Source organism: Gasterosteus aculeatus, chromosome 4 (genome assembly GCF_964276395.1).
Source record: "Gasterosteus aculeatus chromosome 4, fGasAcu3.hap1.1, whole genome shotgun sequence".
Classification (NCBI taxonomy): Eukaryota; Metazoa; Chordata; class Actinopteri; order Perciformes; family Gasterosteidae; genus Gasterosteus; species Gasterosteus aculeatus.
The window spans coordinates 8,562,635-8,575,491 of record NC_135691.1 but is presented as its reverse complement, the minus strand read 5'-3'; positions in this window follow the sequence as shown (position 1 = coordinate 8,575,491).

Here is a 12,857-nt window from a genome sequence, read left to right as displayed (position 1 = left end):
CCGGAGAAGGCAGTCATCTTTGTGCCAAGCAGATTAAACCTATCCACAGCTTGGTGTGTTGTTCCTTCAATGGCTGCAGACCAAAGGGTGAACCCTTAAACCCCAACACCACCAGCCTCGTATCAACACCCCACCATTGTGGGGACCAATTTGTTTGTTCATTCGACTAATCCTTAGAGCCTCAGGGTTATAAATATAAGGTAGTACATAATCAGAACAAAGTAACTGTTAGTAACAGTAAACGGTTAAATAATCCTTCAACACTATCGTGTATTTCCATATTATATAAATAAAACATTGCAATTTTATGTGAAAACAATGTTATTTAATAACATTTGAAGTTATGTATGTATGCTGTGTATGTTGGAATGGTATCAAAGTTGGTGCTGTGAGAAAGGTGCACAAACCTCGCTCATTTGGTCACCACTTAATGTGGCAGATATGAGCCGTGCGGTTTAAGAACCGCTTGGTCACTTATGGTCAGTCTTTCTGTTCAAGGTGGTTTCCTGAAGCGGGGCTGATTCCCTGACCTGGCTGACCTTTTAAGAAGAATGACTACACTTCCCCTTTGAATTATCTTGGTGGTTCATTTTTCCTGCCGTAATTTTGATCACTTCATTAGAAGGGAATGTTCACTTGTTTCGCAGTGTTTTTGCTCATACTTAAGAGTACACATTTCATCGTCTTTTGTCACAACGTCTCTTCAATCCCAAATGGCTACGAACGGCAGGAGATTGATGCCACCTGGGTTAAAGTGGCACTTATTCCAGCAGTCCGCCCCGATTGGCAGCAGACAGCAGGTGACGGGGGTGAAAGAGGTCACGGAACACGGCATGCTGGTCGGCCTGTGGCTCAATCCGGACGTCTACACTCGCACGCTCACAGACTCTGAAGAGCACGAGGGCTTTCTGTCCCGCTGTCGACTGCGAGGGCTCTTTCACACACCGTTTGAGCACTTCATGCACGCTTCCTGCAAGTCTGCATTGGCCTCGCAGAATCACCCCAAATCCCTGGATAACCTGTTCTGGTTCTGCTGGCCTCTTTGTTGAATGCACTAATCGTAAGTCGCTTTCGATAAAACAGCTTAGTGATAAATCTGAATGTGAATAACCGGAGGAGGACGCCACATTAGTGTCAATCTTGACATTAAATAAAGAAATTAAAGGTTGTATGATGGCGTACAAAAACGCGTGATACCAGAAGGGCGCAAACACTGTAATATAATAGACACCTTTTTTATGCATTAACTTTTTCTCTGACTATTGCTTATTACTTATTGAGCGTGAAAATGGATATATTTCACAAATCAGCCCACCTATCCTGTGGTAAGACAAGAGGCTTGAACACTAGACAGATAAATCAATTAAAAAAATGCCTGGTGATGTCATGGTAGTTTCATGTCACACTGTTTATACCAATTTACTCAATCTGCTTCTCCTTGAATTTGAATTTGTTGTTTATTTGTTAGTTTATTTGTTTATCAAGGACAAAGCCACATCTCACACACACAGTCAGCCGGTGACTCGTCCTGACTGACGCAATGGGACCTTATCAGACAGCACCCAGTGTCTCACTGGGATCCAGTCGCAGCCGCTTTGAACAAGAGCCCCCGTTGTTGTGAATCGGAGGCATTCATAAATTGGTGGTTTCAACAAGGACGACATTCTCTCATGTGCACACTATGAACACATTTGGACTGTGGCGTGAACAACTAATGCATCAAATTCCATCAGCGTCTTCGTCGTAGGTCGTGGGGGAGGAGGTTCCAACATTGTTTATCAGCATAGCAGAGTTGGATTCGGCATCTTAATTTGGATTTGGCAATTAGTTACATGGCGTATTCTAAAAGAGCTGTAAAGTTCATGAGAAACACTCAACTGCTCAGACTTCAACACAAACGCTTTACTACGCACGTGTTGGATTTAGGATCCATTAAAAATGCTTTCTGCCAGTTCAGCAGCTGTTTTCATTGACTTGCTTTATAGGAATATAAATGGGATGTATTTCAGTGAGTCCAAGACTTTGAGGTTGTTTGAGCTAAATCCAAAAGGCACGGTGTAATCTTTTAATGTTTTTTGTGTTTCTTTTCACAACCAGTAAAAAAAATTTAAATTGAGATATAAAACTCCTCGCGGATTTGATACCAAAATGAAACCATAATGTCTCCTCCTTTGATGGGAACCTTTGTTATGCATATAAACAGAGTCTGAAGTCTCCAGGACCCGCTTTTAAGTGTGAAACGCCTGCTTCTGAAGGTTTGGGTGGACATTAAGTGGTAGACAAGAATCTTTAGCACCCTGAGAACGTGTCAGTTATATACAAACTTAATTGCAGTGATACGCACAGTTGAGCAACTTACTCAGGTTCTTTGAAAGAGCTAAAGTTTGCTCTGATCCGCTTTCATGTTTTGGATCAGATTATATACAGAAGCTCTGAATAGTGAGAACGAACTCTTACATACCGGTATTTATTTACTGGTCCCAACAGCAATGAAACTCAAATCCACATTAGCCTCTTAACATTCTATGAAATAGTCAAAATGTTTGATTTACATAAATTAACTATTATGAAATTGTAGTCCGAAAGGGGATGATTGAATTGATTGAAAGTCAACACCTTTCGTAATTTGTATATCATTTGTAGCTGTAATATAGAGAGGAGCATGAGTATCCATAACCAGTTTGGATGTCTTGTGTTAACAAAAAAGGCCTAATGCCTGATGCAGGGATGGGCTACTGGAGGAAGACAAAAAAGAGCAAGTGATTAAACATGAACTTTATCCGTCAGTTGTGTTTGTCCCACACAGTCCACCCTTCAAAAAACCCAATAGAGCCGGAGATTACTGTGAGGTTAACATGTAAATACATGTAAATGTGTCCAAAACTGCAGCATGTCACAACAGTACATTTTAACTGGGTTCTTCTTTGGATTCTGGATTTCCAGCATGAACACATTTACTGTTGAGATCAACAAAACCAGGGTTTTAGAGCTGGCTGGCTCTGGCTCTGACATTTATCAAAAGTAAGGTTGTTCATGTGACTTGTATTTAGAAAACTGTCAATGCAGCTGATGAAATCTACATGATCTAAAGCCAAGATAATATTAATTAGCATGAACGCACTGCTGACCAAATAGTCAATAACATGTCTTTAACAGCCTCTCATCCCATCATGTTGACACATTCCTCAGCAGTTCATTGTTCTTGCAGGACAAAGTAAGACTGAAGTTAGTGCCACTATTGATTGATCCATTTTGATGATGAATCATTGGCCAAAGTTACGCTGCGGTTGGCTGATTTGAATGAGCCGGTGCTGCCTGTGTGGGTCAGAGGAAATGTTTTTCTTTGTTTTGAATTGCATAATATCAACAAGAATCCCAGTATCTTCCCAGCAGATACGTTATCCTCAGCAGATACAGGGAAGCGCAGCTACGCATTCACATTACGAGGGAGTTCAGGCCGGTGCTTTGACCGCCGAGAGGCAACGATTCTGAAGTGGGACTGTGATGCTTCCTGTCCAACTTATACAAGTCGCTGCAGTGGCACGAAAGAGAGAGAGAGAGAGAGAGAGAGAGCATGTTTGTCTTGTCAGTTGGCCAGAATAGCTTTTCCGCAGGAAACTCCTTGAAAACGCAGCCCTGAATAGTGCTTTGTGAGTCCCACGCTGCAGCTGAGGCAGCACCAGGAAAAGCCAGGAGGGTTTCAAACCTTTCCTCCGTTTATTTTAATCTCAGTAACACTGTGAGAACCTTTTAATAGATAGCTCAGATGGTAGGACGTGATAACCGAGGAATTGAAACATTATAATCTGGTTGGCCACTGATGTCTTGATTTATACCCTTTTCCTCACTTTGTGACGTTCCTCTCGCTGTAACACAAACAAAGCAACGGATTTAGTTCAAATGTCGCAGACATGTTGGGCCAACAGGGAAAACGACACTTCCTTGTCGTTGAATAACTGGAGCGGAACAGAAAGAAATCCTCAGGGAATATTGACAGCCATTGTTTTTTCCAATATTTTTTTTTCACCACGCAGCCCATAATTTCCTCTGTTACAATCTAGACTTTCCTTCATTCTGTTTCTATACAAAACCCTTCAGATACTATAAATAACTGAAGTTTTGTCTCCGGCTCCTGGGGAGCACATTTAATCATTAACACATTTTAATCCCATTTGTTTGGGTGATTCTTCATGACACGATACTTGGCTAGTTTGGTTTGATTTTATACGTTGCATTATTTTCTTTCTTCTCTTTGCAGGACGAGTCAATCCAGAATGTCAGAATTTTCTAAATGGAAGTAAATCTGCCAAATTAAAACAGGCAGCGCCACGTCTCAGCGCCTCTGTCTCTCCCCTCGTCAACAAATTGCTGCTATGTTTGACAAAGGAACTAAGAGTGGAAGTAAAACAGCCTTTTCCTTTCTTTGTTATCATTTGACTGGTTGCTATGAGTCAACGATGGACACTGGAAAGACACTTAGTGTCACTGAGCACCGGTGTCGTCGGGTTTTGTTGTGTTGGAGTACAGATACTTTAATACCCCGGCTGAGTATATAGATGATCTGGACTGAATGTGGATGCAAGACTTCTGGCAGCCATAACAGACAAACGTCCTCAAAGAACAAGTGAACTACAAAGAAAAGCATTTCATTTCTTTGAGGACCATTCCAGGTTGTGGGACACAATAAACGATAATCTGAGCATGTCATCTGCGAAATGTAGTACTTTGCATTTAATGGAGCTCTTAGTGTATCTTTCCATCACTTAATTTCATCACTTAATTTCATCACTCTAAAATATGAGAAAGTCTGCCAAACTAAAAAAAAAAAAAAAAGATGTCTTTTGTTTTTTGTGTTTGCTCACTTTTGAATTTCAAATATGTTCCTGCAGAATTTAAAAAGAGACACATGTTGACACGGATTAATGACTAACAAAAGAGAATGATCTTTGTAACGAAAGGTGTGAGCCACTCATATACCAGTGAACAATGGGATAATAAAAACCAGCCACGGGTTGAAAGCAGAAAAAGCAAAGTAGGCGAGACTTAACGCACACATGTAAGGCATGTACACACAAACCCTTTACTTTGGGAGCGTTGCGTGTGAAGCTTGTTGAGTCTGCTGAGACGAGACAGTCTCTGCTCTGAGCTCTGTCTTAGAGGTTATGCAACACAGGCTTTGCCACACTGATTTTAATGTCCCTCCCAAGAGACAGGGATTGTATACTTTTTTTTGGCAAGTGAACAACAACAAAAAAGTGACTTGACTGTTCTGGATGGAAGTGAACCGATAGAACGGAAAAGCTAAAACAACAAATCTCCGCTGGGTTTTGGTTTCAATAGTGGAATGGAATATGGAAAGTCCAAAAATTAAAAGGTGTCTTACAGCATGCAAGCATGAGACAAATATTATTTTCCTGTTTGCAACACCAAATATAGACAATGTGACAAAAGCCAAGGCCTTTTCCTCACGCCCAACCATGGGCCCCCAAGTCCCCAACCATGACAAATCTGTTTGTGGTTCCAACGTACAAACAACATGGACCACCAGAGATGGAACGACCTACACCAGCTAGTTCATGCTGCATTTACAATGACGAGGCTGCAGGCAAGATGAACGCGTCGTTTTCTGATGCCGACATGAAATCTCTAAGAATCCGGGCAATGGACCCCCGATTCACACAATAATCATCTTCGCTCTAATTCTACTTCGTCACGGCAAGATGTTGTCGCTATTTTCTTTTCACAGAAAACCAACATGGTTTCATCCTCGTTCCTCCTCCACGTTGCTCTAATCCCATTCAGGCTTGGCTGTACACTGACAAAACGTGCTTGCACCGCTGCTTATGCAACACCTGCAGGTGTTGCATAAGCAAACAACGGAAAATTGTTGCGACTCATACGACGCTGACTGATGTGTTTTACCGTAGTGTGATATTGCCTCAGAAACGCATTTCTCAGAAAGTGAATCTGATAACAATGATATATTATATTGATTGTAATATTGTAAAAAGATTGTTCTCCATGATCCAAAGGGGAGTCGGCGTCGGAATGATGCCAAATGCATCTTGGTTGAGGGTCGGGTACCTGGCGTCCCTCCTGTTCAGATTGTTTTGTGATAGCAAGGCTTGATTCCTAGAAAGAGAAAGAAAGAGTTACGAGAATACAACGAATTCGGTTTCATGCATTTCTTTGTTCTATTTTCTGATAATTTGAGCGGTGCGGCGTTCTCATAACCTGACGACTGACAACTGAATACATATAGTTGTTTTGGTTAAATGTTCTCCAGCTGCGTTCTGTACCTGTCATATTTATATAATCAATTAAATAAAGCTTTTTTTCTTTTTTAAAGGGCTCTATTATAATGGACAAAGCAGGTTATACATTTTAAATGAATAGAAATGAAAAGCCCAACTAAAATATTTAATTGAAGGGAGAATTAAGTTAAACTAACTATCATTTTGAGGTGGTCAACCATGAAGTTTCTCTAGCATTTTCATCGTGACAATTACTTACCTTTTACTTATTATTTACATTTTAAATGTTTTTCATCTTTTTTTCACCTCCACCTGCTGAAGTGTCTCGTTGGCAGACGTAAAGTGGTTGGATACGAGTTATAAGTTGAAAGGCTGTGAGAGAGAAAAACAATGAACGCTGTGAAGCTGCTGCTTCTTTCATTCCGGCATCGATGCATATCCGACTCGTACAGTTTGTACAGGACACAAGTTCTGGAGCTCTAACGAACACCCGCGGTATTTATACCATAGACAATATACATTACAGCTGTTAGAACTTTGTACGGTGTGCAGGGAGTTGCTGGTCAGCATGTGCCCGGGTGCGTCGTTTTTATCCAGCTGAATGCCTGAACTCGGCCTGCAGCGCATTTGTCGATCACAAGTCAGAAGAGAGCGTGACCGTTTTATCCGCCTCTGTTCTTTATGAGCATTGTTTGTTCTGAACGGCTCTTTGATTTCCCTTTGGAACACACAGCCTTAATAGTGGAGTTCAAGGCTCCTCCAGTCCATGTCAATGCGTCCTTGGGCAAGGCTGTTCAGATGGGGGAATGACACGTAGTGTTAAAGCTCTGAGTGGTCAGATGACCAGAAGTGCAGCGCCGTTCACTATTTACATTATGACATGATGATGATTATGAGGACCAAGAGTGAAATGGTTACAAAAATTGTGATTTTTGTTCTCATTGTTTTTGCCTGATACGTGTATTTAAACGTAAAGCGTAAAGCATATATTGCGTTGGTGTGTGTGTCTGTGTGTAGGTGGAGGTCATGTGTTTTTGAACAGACAGATCTTTTAACTTGTTGTTCAATTTCATTGTTTTTCCCGCTCTTCACAAATTCTGGTGAAATCCTTTAGGTTTTCTCTGCAGGTCGGCTTATCAATGCTGCATTTTCTTCTATCTGTCCTTCTGACCTCATCAGTCGAGGGGGATTTTTTTGAGCAGCTTTCTCACTATCAAAACTCATGGTCGGAGGTGATGGACAACTCTTGATAAAATACAAAACGAGCCGTGGGTCTGTGATGTCTCTGCTAAATGACTATTGTACGAGCCTCGGCGCGAGTGCACTGGAGAATACGCACAAGCGGGGTTGTTTGTTTGTGTGGTTGGCCGTGTTTGCTTGGTACCATCTCCGTATGAATGGTTCTCATGTGGTTGGAGTGTGTCCCCCTTTGTCCATACCATCCTGCCGGCTCCCAAACAGCCGGGGAGGCTGTCTTTGAATTCAGGCCGCGTTGTGTTTGTACTTTTAACCCTGTGGTCTGCGACTGGGGCTCCACGGAGGCCGAGAACTTTCAGCACGTTATGCAGTTTGGAGGCGAAAGAGGTGACAACAACAGCACCTAAATAACATTCATCTTGCAATTCATTCTATTGCAATGTGTGCTTTGGTATGCACGATATGTGCCGTTTGCGTGACGATGAATCCTCGCTCCCTAGTAATGGTTTGTTGTCGTGCTGTCAGTCACCCGAACCGGAGCAGCCTGGAATGTTGTCGTCTGCAGCGAAACCACTGATGACAAATGATTTGCAGATCAAGGAGGCTGTTTTAAAGCAATATATTACACTTGTAGCATAATCCCCATTTTGATAAGACACATTTATGAGGTCATTTTTAAATGGGTTAAAAAAAAGCACTTTGAAATGGTTGCATTGTCTAACATTCAAAATACAGTTATTAACTTGTGTGAATAATGTTTCAAAACAACTGTCCTTTAAACACAAGGAGGGGCCGTGTTTGCCAGTGTAATGGCAGTGAAGTATCATGTAAAACAAAGAACGCATTCATGTAATGTTCTTTTACACGGAGGTTCAGGATTGTGTGTTAATTTGTGCGGCTGGCAGTAAAACGTGTTATGTCATAAACACAAAGTGTGAAGGGCTCTGCTGAAACACGTTGACTGCATGAACTCCAGTTAGCTCATTGTATTGTGGGGTCATACATCAAATCAGCATCAGGTTTCATTATTAAATACGTTTTATTATGAATAAAACGGAAAGGACATCACAAGTCAAACTCTTAAAGTGAAGTATTCCAGCAGGCATATAAATCTCTAATAATTACAATCATACTGATATATTTTACCAAACTGCACATTGACTAATGCAGAATCAATGACTCACCCGTAAACAAAGCCACCAATCATTCATCTCATATTAGATCACTGACTCAAGTTAGATTCAGACTTTGTCACTTTCCTCAACAACTTTTTTACAGGATTGAATACAAAGAAAATTGCATTGATTTCTCCCCTCAGGTTGTCAGCTCAGAGGCACAACAACCAGGACGAGGTGAAGACGGCTTCCAACATCTTCTCTTTCCATGGTTTATTATCTTGCATTAATGTGGCTGTTCAGTTGTGAATAACTGTGAATTGAAATGGTAGAAAATGAGTTAATAAGGCAAACGCAAGAATATATCCAGTATAATTCCTGATGTGCTGCAGCTTAATTGCTTTTCTATTAAATGTCATTTAGATTTAATTTGCATTCATGCATAACACACACACACACGTCGGTGGTATTGGTGGTAGTTTCCTCACATGCAAATTCCGAAGTCTAAACTGCAAAATTAAAAAATCTCAATCATCCTGTTTAGTTTGGATGGCTTGTTCCATTACATGAAGACATCTGCAGTAAATAACTGCTGTAATTTAACAAAGCGAGCAAAGAGCAGCCGACTTGTAATTCATAAAATCATGATCATGGATCTGCCAATATGTGAACGTAACGATTTGGCCCTCTGGAAAACAATCCTCTCCGATCCACAACGGCTCCACGCAGCTGGGGACGGGTTGTAAAGAAACCCCTCATTAAGTTCACAACCCCGGAAAAGCCGCGGCAAGGCAATAAAGCATCAGAGAACACAATGTTCTGCCTTCCAAGCGGAACTCGAAGCGGGAGGCCTCCCGTTGTAGAGGCAGGGCAAGCAAGGTGTGAACTCAGGAGACTGATCTCCAAAACCTGTTGGTAAAAATGTATACGAAAATCTTGAACATACAAATTTCGTAGTGATACATACGAAATGACGTCACCCTATTCAAAGTGAATGGGGAGCTGCACCCCGTAAACACACTTTGTGAAGTCTAACGATGTAAAATAAACGTGTTATGATTGCATTTTTAACGGGAAATCAATGTTAACTTGTAAGAATAGAATACTAACCCTAACCCCCTCCAAAAATCCAACATGGCGGAGAGACGTTCACTCAAGAATCCGACATGGTCCGCCATGTTGTTAACCCCCGCAGTTCGTATGTATCACTACAAATTTGTATGTTCGAGATTTTCGTACACATTTTTACCAACAGGTTTTGGAGATCACGTTGGAACTCGGATGATACATCAGACCGTCACGTACCTAACGTGTAATTATGTGATTTAATGATGTGTTCATGTTATGGTATTATACTAGTAGAGAGTCCTTTCAGTAGTGGAAACACATGTAGTTCTATAGTATAATTGTGGTTGTAAGTACATTTTCAATTGTTCTGTTTAAAGATTTGTGTTTTTTCTCGTCCAGTACCGTTTGAACAACGTAATCCCATCAACTGTTGCAAGTTACATAGTAAGTTTACTTTTGGGACGTCAACGCGTTTTCCTTTTGCTGTGTTTTGTGTTTTGTTAGTTCATGCTGACTGTTTGCAACTCGCTCAGTATTTCTGTGAAAATGAACTAGAACAAGTTTTAAGAGTAAATGTTTAAATATTTGATTAGGGTACATGTAACAACTACTGTGCTGGTTTGTATGAACTTGTCTGTACGTCTTTCACGTGTTCGGGTTTCTTCTTTCCATACAAGTCACAACAGAGGAAGGTGTTCCCACTTCTAAATATAAATAGGACATTCACAGCATGACGGCTATTATAATAATCTGTGTTCTGTTTATATGTGCTTCTGTGGTCTTCCAGCCGACGGCACATAATGAAAAGAGACTAAACCTGAATTTGGGAACATTGTGTCCATGTCGGGAAGGTATCATGGCTCATTTGTACATGAGGGAATAAATCCATCCAAGTATATCAGGTATATCCGTCGATGTTGTCCCATTGCATAAGTCAGTTTACCACAAACAATAAATCTTTAACACAACTGCATTCCCAAGGTTTCCTGCCCTGTTTACATCTTAACCTTCCTGCAGCCCGCTGACAGCTGTCTTCACAGAGGCTAACGCTGCAGAGATCGGGGGAGTGTTTACCACACACAGTCACATTAATAGATCACAGCGGAGGAGGAAAAGTGGATAATCCCTCCAAAATAATACCAAAGAACTGTGGTGGTAGTAAGTAGTAAGACCGTAAACAGGCTGCAGTAAACTGTTCCACAAAGTCAACACTGTCTTCGTACATTAGTCGAGGTTCACATCTTTAAGTATTGCCAAGAATAAAAAGGTTGACATATGTAATTTGTTGCACCGTGCACTTTTATCCTTATTTCTTGTGGCACAAATGGAAGATGTTGAATTTAAATCAATAAAAAAGAGATTCCTTCTCCGGGAATTGTAACCGTGCAGCACTGAACCGCACTGTGCAACACAAGAACGTGGCCCTTCTGCGTGTTTTTAACTCTTCTCCTGGTCTATTGGCCCTCTCATGAAAACCACAAAGCCCTGTTTTGGATTTTAGATGCAGAAATTTGCTTTTCAGTGGTGTCTTATTATGTCAAACAATGATGAGCACCGTCTCGTGACTCCTGACCGCTGTTCCGAAGGAACTTAGCCACCAGCATTTTCAGCATTAAACACATTATATAAGCATCTGCCCTTTGACCCGGCACGTGTCACATGTCAGAGCCTTTACATTATGTCCAGTGCTCTTGCTGTGCAGTGATGAGCTCTGGGTGTCAATCCAAAACCAAGCCTTCATGACCAGGACGTCCTGAGCTGGCCGCATTACAAAGCGGTAACCTTTGATCATTTGGGATACAAACACGGCCGAGAGTGCTGAGAACAAAAATAAGTGGTTCTCAAAGAGTCACTCGCTCAATAACCGGGACCCAAACTATTACAGTTTTAGCTATGCCTTTTTTACTTAAGCTGTCTTTTATGTTGAGTTGTTCTGAAATTCAACACAATCAGATGCTTTATGTTGTGATTTAGGTAAATCGACACCCCGCTTTCGGTCTTTTATCACCACTGCAAACAGCCTATCAAAGGTTATGAAAATGTAATAAATCAAACCCACTGCTCGCATTTAGTCCAAACTCTCACATTCACCTTTGTGAAAGCATGACAAACTCCAGACTCTTGTTTTTACTAAAGGTTCACATGGGTCCATCAGTGTTGTCCTCCAAATAGGCCGAGCAGTGAAGTGAACGCAGGCAGAGGATGTCTCAAAATATTCCTCAGTGGTGATCTCATCGCTTCATGTAAACAGTTCATTTCCCTTAAAACTGGGCTGACCGAGCACTTTTCTTTTCCATTAGCCCCCCCAAAAAACACACTCACGTCAACATTCTTTGTCATTTCTAATGTTAACAACCTTGAGGAGTGCTTTCTGAGCCCGTTATGTCATATGAGGCCAAAAATAAATACGTAAAATAGGACACGCAGCTCCTTTCAGATATATAAACGCCTGGCCAATGATTCAAGGCTTTGTCTGTGTGGCTGAACTTTGCACATTTGAGGAAGTGACTGTGTCCACAGGACATCGCACTGTGAAGCCGTTACTGGCACACATTAATCACCGAGCAGAGATAAATAAATAAATCTGGCTCTGGCAGGTTTTAACGAACCCGTGCAAGAAAGTTGTTTTTTATTGTTTTTTGACCCTCTCTCCTATGGAGGTCAATGTTAACACCCGCTTTGAAGAGGTCACTTTGCCCAGTCAGCAGTTCAAATGAAAAAAGTCATGGATATTAACGTCATGTTTTTTAAGTGTTTTGTCCCTGAAGGCATTAACTGGGTTTGTTATCCGGCGCATTTACAATTTCATAGACTTTCTGTCAGCTCTTTTGAACTGCTTTGGAAAATACACAGCATTGCATTACAGTGCGGCACGCAGCTGAAATGAGACGTTTGTCCCAAATAATCCATTTGTCTCATTTGTCTTTGATGTTGACGTTATAAATATTGCAACAGTCAAGTGGTGGAGGACTCTGTGAAAAGCAGTCAGACCAAACGATTCCCCAGCATGCGATCCTCACCACATGGAGGCGGAGCCCGCTCATCCCAGCACAAGGCCCCTGCATTCCCATCCGAAACTTGTTTTCTTCCTTTTTGTTGTATAACACGAGCAATCCAACAACAACTCTGCTTCTCTGGGCTTCGTGCTTTCAAGAATGCACCGGTCTAGTTTAATTTTACGCAAAAGGTTATTGCCACCCTTATGGTATTCATAGGACGCGAT